Source organism: Pongo pygmaeus, chromosome 16 (genome assembly GCF_028885625.2).
Source record: "Pongo pygmaeus isolate AG05252 chromosome 16, NHGRI_mPonPyg2-v2.0_pri, whole genome shotgun sequence".
Taxonomy (NCBI): Eukaryota; Metazoa; Chordata; class Mammalia; order Primates; family Hominidae; genus Pongo; species Pongo pygmaeus.
The window spans coordinates 42636094-42656924 of NC_072389.2; the positions used below are offsets into that span (position 1 = coordinate 42636094).

The 20831-nt window shown below is 36.0% G+C and overlaps 1 pseudogene; it reads left to right on the forward strand.

Moving 5' to 3' along the window:
* Positions 1-12509: 12509 nt before the first annotated feature.
* Positions 12510-20831, forward strand: part of LOC129014114 (small ribosomal subunit protein uS19-like) — a 112718-nt pseudogene continuing 104396 nt past the window's right edge.

Here is a 20831-nt window from a genome sequence, read left to right on the forward strand (position 1 = left end):
AAAAATATTTTGAATTTGATGAAAATAAAAATATAACATATTAGGATTTGTGGAATGACTCTAAAGCAGCACTTGAAGAAAATTTATAGCTCTAAATGCCTATAATACCAAAGAAGGAAGGTCTTCTGTGAATGCCTCAACTTTCACCTTAAGAAACTAGGAAAGAACACATTAAACTCAAAGTAAGCAAATGAAAGGAAATAACAGAGTGGAAGTCAATAGAATAGAAAATAAAGATAGCTTTAGGAGATATACCTAATGCTAAATGACGAGTTAATGGGTGCAGCACACCAGCATGGCACATGTATACATATGTTACTAACCTGCACATTGTGTACATGTACCCTAAAACTATAATAATGAAATAAAAATAATAATAAAAAAAAGAAAATAAGTAGAACAAATTAATGAAACCAACCTTGGCTCTTTGAAAAGATAGATATAATTGATCAACCTCTAACCAGTCTGACCACGAAAAAAAGAGAGAGAAGACACAAGTTAGCCATCCAAGAGTGAGGTTTAATACCATTACAGACTCTACAGATGTTAAGATAAAAATTAGGAAATATCATGAACAATTTTATGCCATTAAATTTAATAATTTACATGAAATGAACCAATGTCTTGAAAGACACAAAATACTAAAGTTGACTCAAGAACTGAGTAGCTTTACATCTGTTAAAGCAAGGTTTCTCAAACTTGGCATTATTGATATTTGCACCAAATAATTATTTATTATAGGGCTATCTTATACATTGTAGAACGTTTAGCAACATTCCTGGTCTCTATTTACTAGACGCTTATAGCAATTCCTTCTCTTTGTTGTGACAACCAAAAAACGTCCACAGACATTGCAAAATGTTCTCCAAGGAGTCAAAATTGCCCTGGATTAGAAACACTATATTTAAAAAACCAAAAATTGTAGCTTCAACTCTTCCCACAAAAGTTGCAGGTCCAGATGTCTTCGTAGTTGATGTTTATCAAATGTTCAAGGATGAAATTATACTAATTTTATATGAAAAAACTTTTTTAGAAAATTAAAAGAGAGGGAATACTTCTCAACTAATTATATGAAGCCACAATTATCTTGATAACCATAACTATAAAGACATGACTAGAAATAAAGACTACAGATCAATATCTCTCATTTTGCATAAATGCAAAAGTTCTGAGTAACATTTTAGCAAATTTAATCCAGCAATATGTAAAAGAAATAACACATAGTGATCAAATGGGGTTAATTTAGTAACATAAGGTTGGTTGAACAAATTAAAATCAATCAATGTAATTCACCACATTAAGAAATTTTTAAAAATCATATGATAATCTCAATCTCAGAAAAGCATGTCACAAAATCCAATATGCACAATAAAAACTCTCAGAAAGCTAGAAGTAAAATGGAATATTTCAAACTAATTAAAAGCATCCCTGATAAACCTACCATTAGCATTAGACTTAATGGTGAAAGACTGAATGCTTTCAGAAACAAGACAGGGATGTCTGCTGTCACTACATCTATTCATGATTATATTGCAATTTCTAGCTAATGTAATAAAGGAAGAAAAAACATCACAGTATGCAGATTGAAAAGAAACAGTATTATTTTTATTCACAGATGTCATCACATCTATACAGAAAATCTGATAAAATCTACAAAGATGCTAGAACTAATAAATGTATTTCACAAGGTGACAGACAAAAAATTGTACAAAAATTAGTTGTATTTATTAGCAATGAATTGAAAAAAATGAAAATTTTAAAATAATACTGCCAAGAGCATAAAAAATATAAAATACCTAAGAATAAATCTGACAAAAGATTGTGTAAGGCTGTACACTATAAAATACAAATCAATGCTCAGAGAAACTTTTTTAAAAAACATAAATATATAGAACAATATATCTTGTTATGGGTTGGAAGACTCAATAGTGTGAAAACGTTGATTCTCTTCATATACCAAATGATCCAGCCATTTATTCCTAGTCATTTACCCCAAAGAAAAGATACCATAAAGCTATATAGAAGATAGCATAAAGCTTATACATGAATGCTCATAGCAGCCTTATTTGTAATAGCCTTAACTGGAAACAACTCAAATGTCCATCAAAAAGTGAATGCATAAACAAATTGTGATATATCCATACAATGGAATCCTACTCAGTAATGAAAATGTAACAAACTACTGTTACACATAATGACATATACACATAATGACATAGATGAGTGAAAGAAGCCAGACAAAAAGAATGTATGCCCTATATTTCTTAATATTAGTTATTGTATTTTCTATTTTCTAAAAATATATTTTTAATAGAGTCCAGTTATCTAATAAACATCTCCAATCTTATTTATTTTCTTGAGCATATTAACACAGTTAAAGTAATTGATAGCTACAAGTCAGAATCATCTATTGGTCTGTTTCTATTTTCTGATTTTTCCCTTCAGCCTGTTTCCCTGTGGGGGAATAATAATTTTTATTTGAATATAAATAAATATTTATATTCAAATAAATATTTATATTCAAATAAAGAATTTTTATTTGAATATAAATAAATTTGAATGGAAATAATAATAATTTTGATTTGAAAGTCAAATATTTGGTTTGAAAAACTGCGGAGGATCTGTGTGATGTTCTCAACCTCAAGAGAAGATTTAACCAATCCTCTGACGTGTCAAAACAGTAGAAGCAGATCATCACCTCAATCCAATGAGGTTTTGACTCAGTGCTAAATTTAAGACTTTGTAAGGCTCTGCCTACCTCTGGGTCTCCTTCAATACTAAGATGTAGCTTTTCAGGAGTCCCCTTAAGAACCTTGGATATTTAGCAGAGTACTTCCTTCTTAATGCATAAATTCAATATCAAATTTTGTGTCATTATGAGACTACCAAAAGTTCTCCTGAACTTTTCAGGTTTTTTTCTATGTGGTTTAACAATTGGCAAATGCCTGAAAGAGAAAACTAGTGCCTAGTGTCAGAATCATTTCCCCATGTTTCCTTTCCCTCTGGAATCTTGCTCTCTCAAATACTGATTACTTTGGGAGGTCCAGACTCCAATGTTTGCCTCTCAGAGCCCTATGAGATTTCTAAAAGCTCTGCTGTCTTCTCTGCCTCTTAGTGGCTGCATGCTGTTCAGCTTCTAAGCATTTTGCCTCATCAGGCTGTAGACTCAGCAAATACCTTCAATAGAAACGGAAACTCAGTACGTTGGGCTCACTCATCTCTATGAGTTTCTCTTTGATTGTATAATATATACAGAGACATGTTTTGGAGGGGCTCAGAGTGAAACCAAGTAGCAGATGTCACTTGCCAAATTACACGCCAAAAGAGTAATAAATGTTATAACAGTGAGTATAACAGGAGTTAAAAGAAATTAAGGATTTCTATCTCAGGTAGAATAGATTTTTATTCCTTATAATTAAAATCGTTTTTACCAGAATTAGACATTATTGAGGGATATTAAGTAACACTGGTACCTAACTGCTTGTGGGGGAAAAGGAATGAGAAATGGTTGAAAAAAAGGCCAACATTCCAAGCTTTTGTAATCAGTGAAGTGGAAAGTATACAGAATGGGAAAGAAAAAGCCAGGTGTGATTTCTCACCATACTAACTTTCAATATATGGCTGTGGCTCTCCAGGGGAGATTGTATTAGTCTGCTCAGGATGCCATAACAAAATGCCACAGACTGGGGGCTTAAATTACTGATATTTATTTTCTCACACTTCTGGAGGCTAGACATCCATGATCAAGGTGCCTAGTGATTTGGTTCATGGTGAGAGTTCTCTTCTTGGTTTGCAGAGAGCCATCTTCTTGCTGTGACCTCACATATCCTTTCTTCTAAGAATATGGTGGAGGGGGAGGAGGTAGAGGACAGAGGAGAGAGAGGAGAGATAGAGGAGACAGGGAAGGAGGGAGGGGGAGAGAAGAGAGAGAGAGAGAAGATGGAGAGAGGAGAGACAGAGAGGGTCAGATATCTTTTCCTCTTATAAGAACATGAGCCTTGTTGGATTAGAGCTGTACCCTTATGACCTCACTTAACATTCATTACCTCCTTATAGGCTCTATCTCCAAATGAAGTCACATTGGAGGATAGAGCTTCAACATATGAATTTTAAGAGAATGCAATTTAGTCCATGGCAGAAATGCACTAGCTTTCTTGCACTTAAAGTTATACTACTTTCTCTCCTCCTATCCTAGACATTTCTTCTACTAAACAATCCATATCTAAGACCATTTTTGATAATTCCAGGAAAAACTAAATTATATTTCCCTTTATTCATGGTGAATAATATTTTCTTTTCTAGAAAACAGAAAAAGTCACTTTAAAGAAATTATATTAGTATGGCAGTCTAGTATAAAGCTATATCCTAGCATTACTTGGCAAAAGCTTTTTCCAAATTCTAAAATTTTCCTTTTTGATAACATCTTTTTATTTGCCACTTCCACTAGCAATACCATAATTTTTGTTCTTTATAACAAGTAATTCATGTAGACAGAACTAAATCAGATGAATATTACATTCTGCAAGGGTGTAGTTCATAGTTTTGACAATGCTGGGAACTGGTCATTTGATCTCCTTATTAATCTAGGAGCACTAGGTCTTTCCCAGCTCCAGAAGGTGCTTCCTCTTGGCACTACTGTTTTTCTATCTAAGGCTTCTCAAGAGTCTGGGTCTTCCACCGCTAATGGGTTTAGGGTGGCAGTCCTGCCTCCATTTCTCTTAATAACCATCTGAAAATTCAAGTCATAATCTACCAGAAAATGAGATGCCCCTTCTGTGTTAGAGTGTAGGAGGGAAAAATATAGGTGTATTAGTCCATTTTCACACTGCTGATAAAGACATACCTGAGACTGGGCAATTTACAAAACAAAGAGGTTTAATTGGAATTAGGGTTCCACATGGCTGGGGAAGCCTCACAATCATGGCAGAAGGCAAGCAGGAGCAAGTCCTGTCTTACATGGATGGCAGCAGGCAAAGAGAGAGCTTGTGCAGGGAGACTCCAGGTTTTTCAAAACCATCAGATCTCATGAGACTTACTCACTATCATGAGAACAGCATGAGAAAGACCTGCCCTTATGATTCAATTACCTCACACTGGGTCCCTCCCACAACATGTGGGAATTCAAGATGAAATTTGGGTGGGAACGCAGCCAAACATATCATTCTGCCCCAGTACCTCCCAAATCTCATGTCCTCACATTTCAAAACCAATCATGCCTTCCCAACAGTACCCCAAAGTCTTAACTCATTTCATCATTAACTCAAAAGTCCACAGTTTAAAGTCTCATTCGAGGCAAGACAAGTCCCTTCTGCCTATGAGCCTGTAAGATAAAAAGCAAGTTAGTTACTTCCTAGATACAGTGGGGGTACAGGCATTGTGTAAATACAACCATTTCAAATGGGAGAAATTAACCAAAACAAAGGGGCTACAGGCCCCATGCAAGTCCAAAATGCAGTGGGGGAGTCAAATCTTAAAGCTCCAAAATGATCTCCTTTGACTCCATCTCTCACATCCGGTCATGGAGGTGATGCAAGAGATGCGTTTCCATGGTCTTGGGTATTGGGAAGTCCCACCCTGAGGCTCTGCAGAGTACAGCCTCCCTCCCAGCTGCTTTCATGGGCTGGTGTTGAGTGTCTGCAGCTTTTCCAGGCACATGGTTCAAGCTGACAGTGGATCTACCATTCTGTGGTCTGGAGGATGGCAGCCCTCTTCTCACAGCTCCTAGGCAGTGCCCCAGAAGAGACTTTTGTGTCGGGACTCTGACCCCACATTTTCCTTCTGCACTGCTCCATAAGAGGCCCGCCCTGCCCCAGTAGGGACTCTTGTGTTGGGACTCTGACCCCACATTTTCCTTCTGCACTGCTCCATGAGAGGCCCGCCCCTGCAGCAGACATCTGCCTGGACATCCAGGTGTTTCCACACATTCTCTGAAATCTAGGCGGGGCTTCCCAAACCTCAATTCTTGACTTCTGTGCACTAGCAGGCTCAACACCATGTGGAAGCTGCCAAGGCTTTGGGCTTGCACCCTCTGAAGCCACAGCTTGAGCTCTACATTGGTCCCCTTTCAGCCACGGCTGGAGCAGCTGGGACACAGGGCACCAAGTCCCTAGGCTGTAGACAGCATGGGGACCCTGAGCCCAGACCACAAAACCACTTTTTCCTTCTATGCCTCTGGGCCTCTGTGATGGGAGCGGCTGCTGCAAAGGTCTCTGACATGTCCTGGAGACATTTTCCCCATTGTCTTGGGGAATAACATTCTGCTCCTCATCACTTATGCAAATTTCTGCACTGGCTTGAATTTCTCCTCAGAAAACAGGATTTTCCTTTCTATTGCATTGTCAGGCTGTACATTTTCCAAACTTTTATGCCCTGCTTGCCTTATAAAACTGAATGTCTTTAACAGCACCCAAGTCATATCTTGAATGCTTTCCTGCTTAGAAATTTCTTCTGCCATATACCCTAAATCATCTCTCTCAAGTTCAAAGTTTCACAAGTCTCTAGGGCACGGGCAAAATGCCACCAGTCTCTTTGCTAAAATGTAACAAGAGTCACCTTTGCTTCAGTTCCCAACAAGTTCCTCATCTCCACCTGAGACCATCTCATCCTGGACTTCATTGTTCATAACACTATCAGCATTTTTGTCAAAGCCATTCAACAAGTCTCTAGGAAGTTCCACTCTTTCCCACATTTACCTGTCTTTTTCTGAGTCCTCCAAACTGTTCCAACTCTTACCCAGTTCCAAAGTCAATTCCATATTTTCAGGTATCTTTTCAGCAACACCCCACTCTACTGGCACCAATTTACTGTATTTGCCCATTTTCACACTGGTGATAAAGACATACCTGAGACTGAGTAATTTACAAAAGAAAGAGGTTTAATTGGACTTACAGTTCCATGTGACTGGAGAAGCCTCACAATCACGGTGGAGGGCAAGGAGTAGCAACTCCCATCTTACATGGCTGGCAGCAGGCAGAGAGAGCTTGTGCAGAGAGACTCCCGTTTTTCAATACCATCAGATCTCATGAGACTTATTCACTATCATGAGAAGAGCATGGGAAAGACCTGCCCCCATGATTCAATTAACTCCCACCGGGTCCCACCCACAACATGTGGGAATTCAAGACGAGACTTGGGTGGGGACACAGTCAATTGATATCATTAGGCATGAATCCATCATTTCCTTGCTACTGTGCCCTCCTCCAAGATAATAAAAAACAAAACAAAACAACAAAAAACACAAAGGACAAGGCTGTAATAAATTTTATAATTAGAAATTGGACCCAACTCACCCATGGATGACGGAAGTCACCCAGAAACATAAGCTTTCACAAAGCAAAGGGCACCCCAGATGCTTTTCCCCATCTAAACCTCCCTCAGATTCTCATGCGGGGCTCTAGACACTCCCTTTTTCACACCTGTCATTGTGAATGATGAGTCTCCCACCACACGGCAATTACCACCCTTTGTCTCATGAAAGTGTTTTATTTCTTAAATCTTTTTAAACTGTGTGGGAGGGTTCTTGGTAATTTTTTTTCCTATGCTTAACTATTGGAGGTTACCTTTCAAGTCTTTAAAAAATTGTTTTCAGGATCATAGTCTAAACTCACGTCGAAGGAAAAAAAAAAAAATTTTGCCTGTTAATGGCAGGTTACCAAAAACTCTTGTCCTTGGAGTTAATGGGTCCTGATCATCTTTTGAAAAGCATTTGGTTTCTTCAATTTTCCACCAGGGCACTTACAACACAAAACACAAAAACTACTCTGGCTTGTGAAGGCTGCTTTCTTTGTCATCCTTGGGATTGTGTCAAATTAAAGTCTTTCTATTCACTGTCTCCCCCATCCCTACTCCATGGAGTGGGAGGCAGTGATTATAATCATCTGCTGCATTTTAATAGTAATACCTTACCTATTAAATTACATATCTGATTACTTTACATTCACCAACACAAGATTTTATAAAAATTTAACCTAAGGCCAAAAAAGAAAACTAACTTTATCCTGCACAGACTCAAGCATATTTGCATCAACAACTCCACAGACAACCCAGTCCCTCCTCACCAAGTGTTATTTGGGTGTCCCTTCTTCAGGAACAATTTCCTGAAACTCCTCCACATGTTGCAGTAGATTGCATCCTACCAGTGTGCTGGAATGCTGTTTTTGCATTGCGGCCCCCCCGTTATTACTAGGATTATAGACTTTACATCTACCATTACTCTTTCACTCTAAGCAGGGTATTGCCCTTCTCCAGTATATCTTTGGAAGGCCATCATGTTCTTTACTGTGAACCTCAGGAAAGCTTCTCTGTACCTGAGCTCCCTGTCTGTGTTCATCCTGTTGGCCCATGTTGTTTGCTCTTGGAATCTATGGTTTCTTCATGCATATGAAAGTATCAATATACTCTTAATCTTCATCCTTTAATAGACTAGGTAGTACATAATACGAAAGAACTCCAACCCAGCTTTTTCCACCTAACAATACATCTTGGAGACATAAGTGTCCATTTTTGCTTAGAAACTAAATTTAAAAAAAAAATCAGAATCTCTATTTGTGCAGTGCCATGGCTCCTGGTAAACACCACAAAATGCTGTTTCCATTTGCTTTACTTTCAATCACCGTGTGCCTCCTAGAATTTGAGTTATAATTATTTTTAATTAAATGTGTGAAATTTTAAATGACTTAAATATAACAAAATTTAAGAACAGAAATACAACCTCATCTAGACATCAGTATTGATGAAGTAGAAAGAGGCTCAAGGAAATTTTAAGTTAAATCTCCCTCATTTATTGCTACTGAAAATTAAAATCTAAAATTCAAAAATCTAAGTTTGTTACTTTTTCCCCAGAAATAAACACTTTGCCAGAATATAAATGTTCTAATTCACTTGTTGAGAATTTTTGTATGAAAAAAGAAATGTGGTTGGGATATGAAATACTTGGCTTTATTAGATATGCATGGCAGTTATACATTGGAAATACTAGTTCATTCTTTTCCTTAGAAAAATAAAACAGTAGCCTGTTTTTCTGATCAGGAGAGTATTGTTTCTCACTAGCCTTTTAATAACAAAATTATTGGTTGAACTAGAAAACTAGGGTCAGAAAACTCAGTTTAATCTGTTAAAATTGTTATATTATGAAAAGATGGCAAAGTACATAAAACGAATATCAATGATGCCTTATATATCTCTACTTAGCTATAGTAGTTAACTGTAACAGTTCATTTTCATTTAGAATCTGTTTAATATAAACATTTCAAAAACTGCCTTTCTTGTAATTTTAACAAACTACCTGAAAGTGCTCTGTTGGAAATAAAATATATAAGAGGTTTGCTTTATTTTGTTTCTCATGCATTTCTGATTTTATGACATAACACTAATATCTCCTGCCTTAGGATACTACCTGGTCTCAGACATAGAATCCTTTAATTGTTTGAGAGACTTTGAGTAACGTTTTACCCTGTAAGATATAGTTGAGTAGACATTTTTCAACCTCTCTTCATACAATCTATGATTATGTGGTCTTACACAATGCATGGAACTTTCTTGTTAAAGCACTATGAAACTGCCTGCTGACACACATGTCCTGATACCTTTTCCCCTAACAGAATTTGACTCTAAAGTCTCTTGGCTTCTGTTTTGCTGTCCTAGGCTTCCTTGAAAACAGACAATAACAACAAAACTTATACTTCCACCTGCCATCTGCTTTCTTTCCTATTAGTAAAAAGCTGGAAACAAAATCAAATCTAAATTAGCTAGGATTTGGGGTCAGAAAAACTCTCAGTGAGAAAGTCATTAATACATATATTCTATGTACAAAATATGCTTCTCCATTTTACTTTACTTAAAGTAGTGAAGTTCATTGTCTTTCACGTACTTTAAGCAATTCAGAAGAATAGCATTACAAACTCAGTCTTCTATGTTTACATGTAGCATAATAGAGAATTATGAATCATTTCCACTCAGTTGGTATATTTAATTTTCAAAAAATATTATAAAATGAAGTAACTATTAGTATAAAAATACTTTGAGATGACATTTGATTGCAGTGCAAGGTAATTTATTTTACTGGAGTACCTTGAACTAATGGCATTTATTTTTTATACATATGCCATTATAACAAACAATTCATCCTATTATAGTAATTTCACTTTTTCCTCCAAACTTGGGAGATATTCTGCATTTTCCTCTAAATTTTGGTAATGTTTCTTAATTATAAGGGAAATATTTCTTTGCCCTTACACCTCCCTTGTGGGAGAACACTTTGATCTCTCTAGAAGTTTAATTGCATTTCATGGAATGGCTCCTCTTTGCAATTAGGTCTATACTTGCATGCTTCATGTGTTTTCTTTCATGTTTTTATTCAATCAATTCTGTGGCAAATTTTCTGTCTCACCAATGTTTCCTTTCATCTTAGTTTCTGGTAACAGTAACTTCTGAGTAGCTACATTCTTTCATCTGATAAAGATAGGCTCTCTGATCATCCTTGAAGTATTTTGGCAAGTTTGTTTTTGATTACTTTAATTGTTCTTCCCTTATACAGATAGTTAATGAACAGTTCAAGTTAAGATATTGTCATATCTCTTGTTGGGTCCATTCTGCTAGGAAAGTGATCATCATTGATAGGGCAAACATAGTCTTACGTTTCCCTGCTCATTAAATAAAATGGGCTAGTTAAACAGTAGTGGAATTATTTGGCTTACTTTTCTGAAAACAAGAAAATAAGTTTTTTTATCATGGTAAGTCACAGACATCTGGCCAGATTTACGTCCAAAGAGAGAATAGTAAAATTTTAGCTAAGTTATAACCTGCTTCTTGGTTTTCTTTCTAAAATGTTCATTCTGCAGTCTCCCCCAAAACTCAGTATTAGCATTATAGGTCTCTGATACTAAGATAGCAAAGGGCCAGGTATCTTGAGCAAAAAAGAAAGCAGCCAAATAAATGGAGTCCTGTGCACACTGTTTTGTCTCTTATACAAGCAAATCAATTGTATTTACCAAGCATGGTCTCATGTTTGGAAATGGGCCATAAGTTTCACTAGCAATTCTGAATAAAGGTTTAATGGTCCCAGAGATTACCAGTAATGTTGGAGAGTCAATTTGTATCTCAGTTTCTCCATCTATAAAGATAAAAACAAAGAAAGAAGCCCAGCCATAATATCCAATTACCTTAGAGATATATACATTGGCCAAGGTTTCAGAGATGTGTATAAAAAGGGCTTTTCAGGTGTCCAAAATTATCTTGTTTAGTAATGTTTTACACCAAATAAATGCTCAACCACTAAAGTACTCAACGGTAGCTAATTTATTCAGTTATTCTTTTATTTGTTTATTCACCCGTCTTTTCAAAAATATTTGTTAAGCCAGAAATTATACTTAGCACTGTAGATACAGAACTGAACAAGAAACACAAAGTCTGAGCTCTTGGTGTAGCTTATATTCTACTTGAGGACTGAGGGGAAAACAAATGTAAAAGGGTATTGTGATAGTAACTGAGTGGCGGTGCTCTTTAGAGTAAATGATCCAAGAAGTCCTCTTTGAGAGGGTAAAATTTGGGTCTATCTGAAGTAACAGAGAGTTGTCCAGGCAGAGAAGCATCAAGCAATAAGCCCTGAAGGGGGAAAGAGCTCATTCAGTTAAAAAAAAAAAAAAAAAAAATAAGACCAAGATGGTTTAAGGGTAGTGAATGAGATAGACAGTAGTATGAGATGAGGTTTTAGAGGCGCAAAGGGATGTATCATGTCCATCTTAGAAAACACAATAGAGACTTCAGGATTAGTCTAACTCTAATAGGACACTTTTGTAGAGTTAAGCACGGGTGTCATGATCTAATTTGATTGTCTGCTGTGTAGACAATGAATTCTACGAACACAGAACAGAAACAAAGGCAACGGGTAGGAGACTCCTGAAGTCGTGTGAGTGGACAGCGATGTCAGCTGTAGAGTTGGTAACCAGAGCTTGGATTTGTGGTATATTAGAGATGAAGCTTAAAGGCCTCATTATACCTTAGACTTAAGGAGAGATGAGAAAGAAAGAGGAATCAAGATGACATCGAGATTTTCTTGCTTGAACAACTGGGTAATAGTTGGTGGTGTTTACTCAGATGGGGAGATAGAAGTAGGAAGGGCAGAAGGGCAGTGCATCAAGAGTTTAATTTTAACCCTGTTGACTTAAAGCTGCCTGTTAGACACCTAAATACTGATGTCAAGTATACAGCTGTATACATGAATATAGCAGTCTGGTCAAGGCTGAAAACACACATTTAGCAGTAATAACCACACAGATGGAATTGCAAGTGCAGAAAGGATCACGCAATAGGAAAAAAAAAAAAAAAAAAAAAAAAAGATTGCCCAGAACAGAGTCCCAGGTCTTTCCAATATACACAGGCTGAACGGAGGGGAAAGAGCCAACCAAGGAGACGCAAGTTAGGAAACGGGAGCGTATCATAACATAAAATTCACAGTATAACGTTTCAAGAGAGGGGAGGTGGATGACCGTTTAAAATGCTTCTGCGGCAAGATGACAGACGTAGAGCAGAAGAAGTGGACCTTCCGCAAGTTCACTTACCGCGACGTGGGCCTGGACCAGCTGCTGGACGTGTCCTACGAGCAGCTTATGCAGCCGTACAGTGCGCGTCGGCAGCAGTGTTTGAACCTGGCCTGGGGCGGAAACAGCACTCGCCGCTGAAGCGCCTGCGCAAGGCCAAGAAGGAGGTACCGCCCATGGAGAAGCCGGAAGTGGTGAAGACGCACCTGCAGGACATAATCATCTTGCCTAAGATGATGGGCAGCATGGTGGGCGTCTACAACGGCAAAACCTTCAGCCAGGTGGAGATCAAGCTGGAGATGATCGGCCACTACTGGGTGAGTTCTCCATCACCTACAAGCCCGTGAAGCACTGCCGACCGGCATTAGGGCCACCCCTGCTGCATCCCCCTCAAGTACTGGCTTAGCTAATAAAGGCATATATATCTCAAAAAAAAAAAAAAAAAAAAAGCTTCTGAAAGATTAGGGAGATAAGAATTTTCCAAGGTAGAAGTTATTGTTGGTTTTGATCAAGCTGGTTTAAAGGTGTGAATTGGGATGAAAACCCAAGGTGATGAGGAGTAGTTAGAAGCAGGGGGCACATTTTTATGCAGCTGCATCTCCATAGTTTTCATTAAAGCTCATTCGCATTTTAATAATTAATTCCTAACCTCGAGATTTTTAATTTCTTTTGTTTGTTTTGGGGGCATTTATTTGTCAACTATCTATTCCACTTATTTCATGTGCAAAGCACCATCCTAGACTCTTGGAATTTTTATTAATGAGTAAGGCAAGCAAAGATCCTTGCCTTCAAGTACCTTGCCTTCTAGTGGAAGAGACAAACACAAAACAATAAAAATAGTAAATAACTATGTCACATAGGTGAGAAAAAAATCTGAAATACAGCAGAGTTAAGAAAACCTCTCAGTCTTGGGGCTGCAATTTAAATAAGGTGGTCATTGTAAGCATCATTAAGATGATGATGTTTGTGCAAAACATTGAAGAAAGTGAGAGTTCAGTTAAGTGGTTACCTGGAGGAAAAGCATTCCAGGTAGAGGACATTGCTGGAGCAAAAGTCCTGGGGCAGAGGAATAACAGGGAGGTCACAATGACTCCAAAGTGATGTGAACAAGAGGATCAGTTGTGAAAGAAGGTTATGGGGTCAGCAGGGGCCACCTTAGGGACTCTTAAAAATTTTGAATGAGATGGAGAACAATGAATTTCAGAATTCTGAGAAGGGAGTGACATGATTTGTCTTACCTGACAATAAATCATCCAAGATATAATGGTGCTTTGGATCAAGGTATAAGTAGAAGTGACGAGAAATAATGGAGTCTGCAACCATTTCAACAGCGAAACTGATAGGATTGTTTCATACATCAGCTGTTAGGTATAATAGAAAGAGAATAGTTGAAGATGACTACAGGGATATTGAACTAAGGTCTTGGAGGATACAGCTGCCAACAGTTGAGAGATAAAGTGGCAGGTGAAGTAGGTTTAGGGATGCATGCTACTTGAGATGAGACAGTCCAGTGGAGATGTAGTTTGTTACCTTGCACAGTGACTGTTAAGAGTTTCCAGAACTATGATAAATCTATTAATGCTACTTGCTCAGCTTTACTTAAAGCCTTTTAGGTAAGTCCCTCAAACATAGCAAATCAAGTCCTATGGGGAACGTCAGAAGAAACAAAACTGTAAATACCCACAAATCTATAGACCAAGAACACATCATGGGTGATGCTAGTAGAGGAGGCTAACCAGGCATATTAATAGTTTGACTTACCCAGACTAAATGTTATAGAACTTTAAGCCTCATATTTTAGATCCCTAGGGTAGAGCAAAACTCAATTCAGTTTTTTCCTTATAATTTATGCATCAAGTCTACATGTTGAGTATTAAAAAATGAGAGCAAGAGAGAGGGTTATCACCAAATAATAACACAACAACGTTATCAACAAATGGCAAAACTGGACACGGTATCATATGTTGGCAATCAAAAGATCTCCTTGACCCAGTTTATCTTTGGCAAATATCTCTCTGTACGTGTCTCTCATAAACTATGACAAGGGCAAAGAGATAATGACAGGCACAGTCAATCCTTCAGAAAACTACAAGTTTTAAGAACAAACAGGAAAATGGGCAATAACTATACCGCTGATATGAAGTAGCCAATGCAATTAATGATTGCCATCACATGTTCCCTATTACCCTGACTTGCATCAGCACAAGGAAAAGTTCAGGGTCTAAGAGCTAATCGGGAAAAATATCACTAAGCTTTAGGGTCGGTTAATTAACAGTAAAGTCATATTTTTCATGGATTAAGTCAGGCTCTTCCTTTTGACCTCATTTAATTGCTGCTTTTAAAGACCACTGGAACAGTACTCTCGCATACAAAAAACATATTGAGATTCATCTGTTCTCTTGAGGTGTGATGAGATCAGAACTTTAAAACACTGGGGTGGAAGTGTAAATTGGCATAATCTTTGTGGAAAGCAATAGATATTGTGTATTATGTGGCAATACATATTACCGTGTAATAATACATATGTGGCAATACATATTTAGTGGCATAGAAATGTTGGTACTTTTACCATACTTATAAGGTTCGTCCTATGGAAATGTGGATAATGATTAACATATAAGTGTGTTTATCACAGCATTATTTATAACAGTAAAAACTTGGAACCCTAAAGGCCAAAAATTAAAGAAGTCCTCAAATAAATTACAATTCATTGGCATATTACATAATACTAAAAAGTGAAAATACAGAAAATGAATGACATAAGAACATCTTTATGATTTAAAGTTGAAGTTCATTGAAGCAGCATGTGAAAGTTTAAATATGTATTATATAAAAATATTTTTGCATACTTCTTAGACATACAGAAATGAAATACAGAAATAGTAATTATTTCTGCATTGTAGATAATGGGTTCTGATTAATTTTGCCAATTTTCTTGGTTTTCCATGTTTCTTTTAATAATCTCCAAGTAATTATTTTATAAACAGAAACATAATACCACCTGTTCTTTAGCAAACAAAGTTGTAAGCCTTTCAGTTTAGTTTTTCTACATCTTCAGTTTTTGGTCACTTTAGGAAAAAAATAAATCTGGTTGTAATTTCTGTTTTCTTATTAACCTAGTACTCATCAGGAAAAATAAGTTTAATTCTTATGAACACATTTCATAGTAATTCTTGGGCTAGATATTGTTATAGCTTATGGTTCATTCCAGGGAGCAAATTTAGATGCTAAAACTTATGAATGTTTTGTTTTACATTTCTTTGACTTAGAAATTAGAGAAGGTTTTTCTATTTTCATCATTTGATAGTATAAAATAAATAACCTTAATTGCTTGTAGCAAATAAAAATATTTAATTTTGGATATAATATTTCATGTATTTTGTATGTAATATATTTTGAATAAAAATATACCTTAATTTTTATTTTCTTTATGAGAATAATAACAATTAGAATTTTCTAAAATATAGAAAGAAAACATTTATCTTTTTGGTATCAATATTGAATCACTGTGATTCTTGTCTCCACTATGAAATATATGATATAATTTCTCAGCAAACATGATAACTAAAAGGCTAATAAAACTTTAATTTTCAAATAAGTGAAGGTGCAGCCAGGTTCAGCCATGAGGCTCTGAAATACTTTTTGCTTGTTAGGATAAAATCAAATTGTCATAATCTGTCACCAATTCTACTGAGAAGCAAATACAACTACCTGTTGAGAGATGGAGCTGTGCTGATAAAATCTATCACATAAATATTTCTGTATATTTCTGAAGAAAAAAGATGTTGCCATTTTTAATAAGCATTTAAATAAGGGCAATTTGTCATTTCAAACAATAAAAGCATTTCTTTAATAATGTAAATAAAGGGATATCTTAGCAAATACAAAATCACCTCCATCTGAGAGAACTAATTTATATTTAGAAAAGTACCTATATTTATGTCCACTTTTCATAGTTAGCACTTAAATGGAGCCAAATATTTTAATGACCAATGACTATGATGTCCTTCTATTGAACATTTCCATTCCTCTTCCTAAAATGCAAATTATGTATTGATTTTTAAGGGGCTGAATGCCTTAAAAATCTGTACTTAGTACAGTATTTTAAAATGTTGAAAGCACAACTTAATCAAAAATTGCCCAAAGAACTAACATTTATTAACTGATTTGACCTTAAGCTTATTAGCATTGCTAGCAATAATGAATCCATCTGCTAAGATAGCAATTCTTACACCTATACACATGATTCCAATTCATATCAATCAATCCTGACAGAGTCATGTCTGTTTCAATGTGATCTTCAAAATCATCTGAGAGGGCTTGAATGCATTTAGATTTCTGGGCCCCACATGGTAGCTACTGAAGTAGAATCTCTGAAAGTGAAGCTCTGGGAATCAACTTTTCTCATGCCCCTCAGGCATGAGAAATTATACAGACATTAAATTGAATAAAATACAGTAGGCCAGTATTTGGATATGCTTTGCAAGAAATGAATAAACTGTAATTTTCAAATGACCGTAAATTATTTTAAGCCTACCTACCTATCTATGGTGACTTTTCTTAGAAGACTTTATTTTCTTAGAGCAGTTTCAGGTTCACCACAAAACTGAGAGAAAGACACAGAGATTTCCCATATGTCCCTTGTCCTGACACATGTATAGCCTCCTCCATTATCAACATCCCCATCCAAAGTGGTACATATATTACAATTGATGAACCTACATCGACATGTCATTATCACCCAAAGTCCATAGTTGATATGGGGATTTAATCTCGGTGTTGTACAGGGGTGTGGCAAATGTATAGTGACATGTATCTACCATTAGAGTATCACACAGAGTATTTTCACTACCCTAAGAATCCTCTGTGCTTTACCTATTCATTCCTCCTTCCCCCCTCACCACTGGCAACCACTGATCTTTTTCCTGTCTCCACGGTTTTGCGTTTTTCAGAATGTCACGTAGTTCAAATCATACGTAAGTAGCCTTTTCAGATTGGCTTCTTTTACTCACTAATATACATTTAAGGTTCCTTTATGCCTTTTCATGACTTGATAGCTCAAGCTTGTTAGCTTTCTTTTAGTGCTAAATAATAGTCCATTGTCCCCACCAGTTGACAATATATCCACGTAACCAAAAAGCACATGTAACCCCTGAATCTGAAGTAAAATTTTAAAAAATAATAATTAAAAAAATCCATTGTCTAGATGTACCACAGTTAATCCATTCATTCACTGAAGAACATCTTGGTTGCTTCCAAATTTTGGCAACTATAAGTCTGGTATAAACACTCATGTGCAAGTTTTATGTAGACACATATTTACTTTTATTTTGACTATTCATAACATCTATGGATAAAATGTGTTTTCAATAATAATCTTACTACTACTAGTTCTAATTATCTAATGATAAGTTTTCAAATATATTGAGATCTTGAGCTATAGAAACACAACATGCCCCCCTTCCACGGGCAGATGCATTGTCAGAAGATACCATGTTGGTAACGAATAAGATGCCTTTGGTGATTCTGAGACCACTCTTCCACAAAAGAATTCCACAGACTCTGGCTGGCCTCAGACATTCAACAGTGCTGAAGATACTTTTTCTGGCATAATATCTTTGTGATTGTGCCCATGTGCCATATTCATTAAGGCTATAAGATATTAGATATTAGAACAAGGAAGGGCTAGGAAAATATTAAGGATACATGTTCTCTTGCATAGATGTGAGTGGTTTTCGGGGCATGTAATCTCTCTATTCATTTTCCCATTTCCTCAAGATTATGCTAAATTGAGTAAACAAAAGTGAAAGGAAAGAATCACTCTCCCAAACACTCCAAAACTGAGAAAAAAATAATTTTGAAGGTGATAGTGAAGAGGGTATTTTAGAAAACCAGTACATCTCTGTACGTTTGCATTCCTATGACTAATTTTAACTTAGAAGTTCCAATATGCCAGGGCCAATCTTTATTGGTATGGTATTTAATCCTAACCACCTAAGGCAAGCATTTAATAGGTATGTTTCAGACCAGAATACCACTAAGCACTGTTTTGCACTATGACTTAACATTTCTTGTAGTTCAAAATCACTATTTTTCTATAGAAACTTGGGATATAGCACATCTCTACATTCATAAAGTATATAAGTGGTTTCTTCTCGCACACCACTCTTCAATTTTCCTTTGGAAAATCTGATGCTCATATTTTCATGCAAGCATTATTTACTTTTTGGTTGAAAACACAAAGTCATTTCTATTTATGAACGCTTTCTTGTAATAAAACCTGGCATTTCTCATCACTACCATTTGCAGTCTACTTTTATAAAATTTAATGCATGTCAAAAATGTGCATGGTCTGGAAAATAAAAAGACAAAGAAGGAAACTTCTATATATCAGTAAATGTCATAAATGGGCTTATCAAGGAAAGAATTCTAATAATCTAGACCTAGCCTGTAGAATATGGTAGCTGTTAACAACATGTGGCTATTGAGCACTTGAAATGTTCAAATTATAATGAGCTATAAGTAAAAAATACACACAAGACTTTGAAGACATGTAAAAATTGATAAAATACCATGTTAACAACGTTTTGTATTGGTTACAAGATGAAATGATAATATTTTGGATAGGATGTTTAAATAAAATATGCTGTTAAATTGATTTCACTTGATTTTTGTGTTTTTAAAATTTTCTTACTTTTTTCATGACATGGTTACTAGAAAATTAAAAAATTAGATATGTGGCTCACAATCTATTTCTATTGGAAAGCACTGATCCAGATTAATAAATGTACTGCCATTGTTCCATGTAGTAATTAGTAGTGGGAATACTGGAGATTATTATATTGTTTGGTAGTGGGAGGGTTTCTATAGAAACTCTTCTATCCACTGGTTTTAGGTGGATTAGCTGGCCTAATTAAATCTAAGCTGTTAAAAGAGCCCCAGAGGAAGGAGGGGGAAGGAAATGTGGACTCCAACAAGCTTTCCAAGTCCTCAAGTCACACACTCCTGGTTGACTGGTCTGCTTAGCCAAGCTAAAACTGGTCTTATTGTCATGTTGGGCACATTAATTGGAAAGCAGATTAATTTGCAAGAATGAGTTAGTGCCCTTTAAAAGGTGATTTAAAATTCAAAATGATGGAAATGGAATAAAAGCATGCTTGTCTGATCATTCCTCAGAGTCCATCTTGAAATCCCTACCATTTTTCTATTTTCATTGTTAGAATTCAAGTGCAGGATAAACTGTTTAAGAGATTCCCAAACATTACGCTCTACACCTTAGCACCAATAATTACCCTTCTGTGAAAGACAGATGGGGAATTTTTGTCATCAGATGCATGGGGATTATAAGTGAAAATAAAATCTGCAGGTTTAGTCAGTTTTCCACATATGCAAATGAAACATAAATATCACTGCAATACCATCAAATATATTTGTGACTGAATGGAGAGGTTTTTGCCTTTAGTGAACTAGAAGCTTACAAGGAATTCGAGAAAGCATCATCACCTCTAATATAGCTCTACCACAGTCTAATATAAGACTAATATGAAGTTATATTTATGCCCATTTTATATTTATGGATAACTTTATGTCCATTATAAACATTTAATCCTTACAAATAAGAATGACATTAAAATTTCCATTTTGAAGACAAAAAAATAGATGCTCAGAAAAGTGAAGGAATTATCCAGCCACTTGCAGTTGAATTTTTGGACTGTATATCCTCCTATATCACAGCTAGGAAGCAAAAACTGTATTGCCAGCCCAAAGACCAAACCTGGAGTTTTTAGGCAAGGCCTGGTAAATATGAATGATATAAAGGAAAAAATGAGTGTGACTCTGCTATGGAAAACAGTGTATTTAAATAATGTATCCTTAATTTTAGAATTTACAGGATATGAACTTGGAGAGTTTTTCATTTTTTTAGGTATCGTGCATATACTTCTCATTATATGGTATAACAAAACCACATCTTACTATCATTTGATAAAGCAATCTGTGTCAATTTTAATTCCATAACCTGAGATCTTTGGCCCAAAGGAGGTAATAACATAAGAGCAAGAACTCCAAGTAATCATTTTTCATTACTAATTTACCGGAAGTCCTCACACAAAATATATAAAAATGGCACAATCTTAGAAGGGCTTAATAATACTGAATGAAAGAAACTTTTACAGCTGAACCAAATAATTAATTATGGAGTTCATTTGCAGAGAGATTTAGGTTTCCTACAGCCATACTGGATTCTATAAAGATGCAAAAAAGAAAAAGCCTTAAGTACTAAGTGGGAGGTTTGTA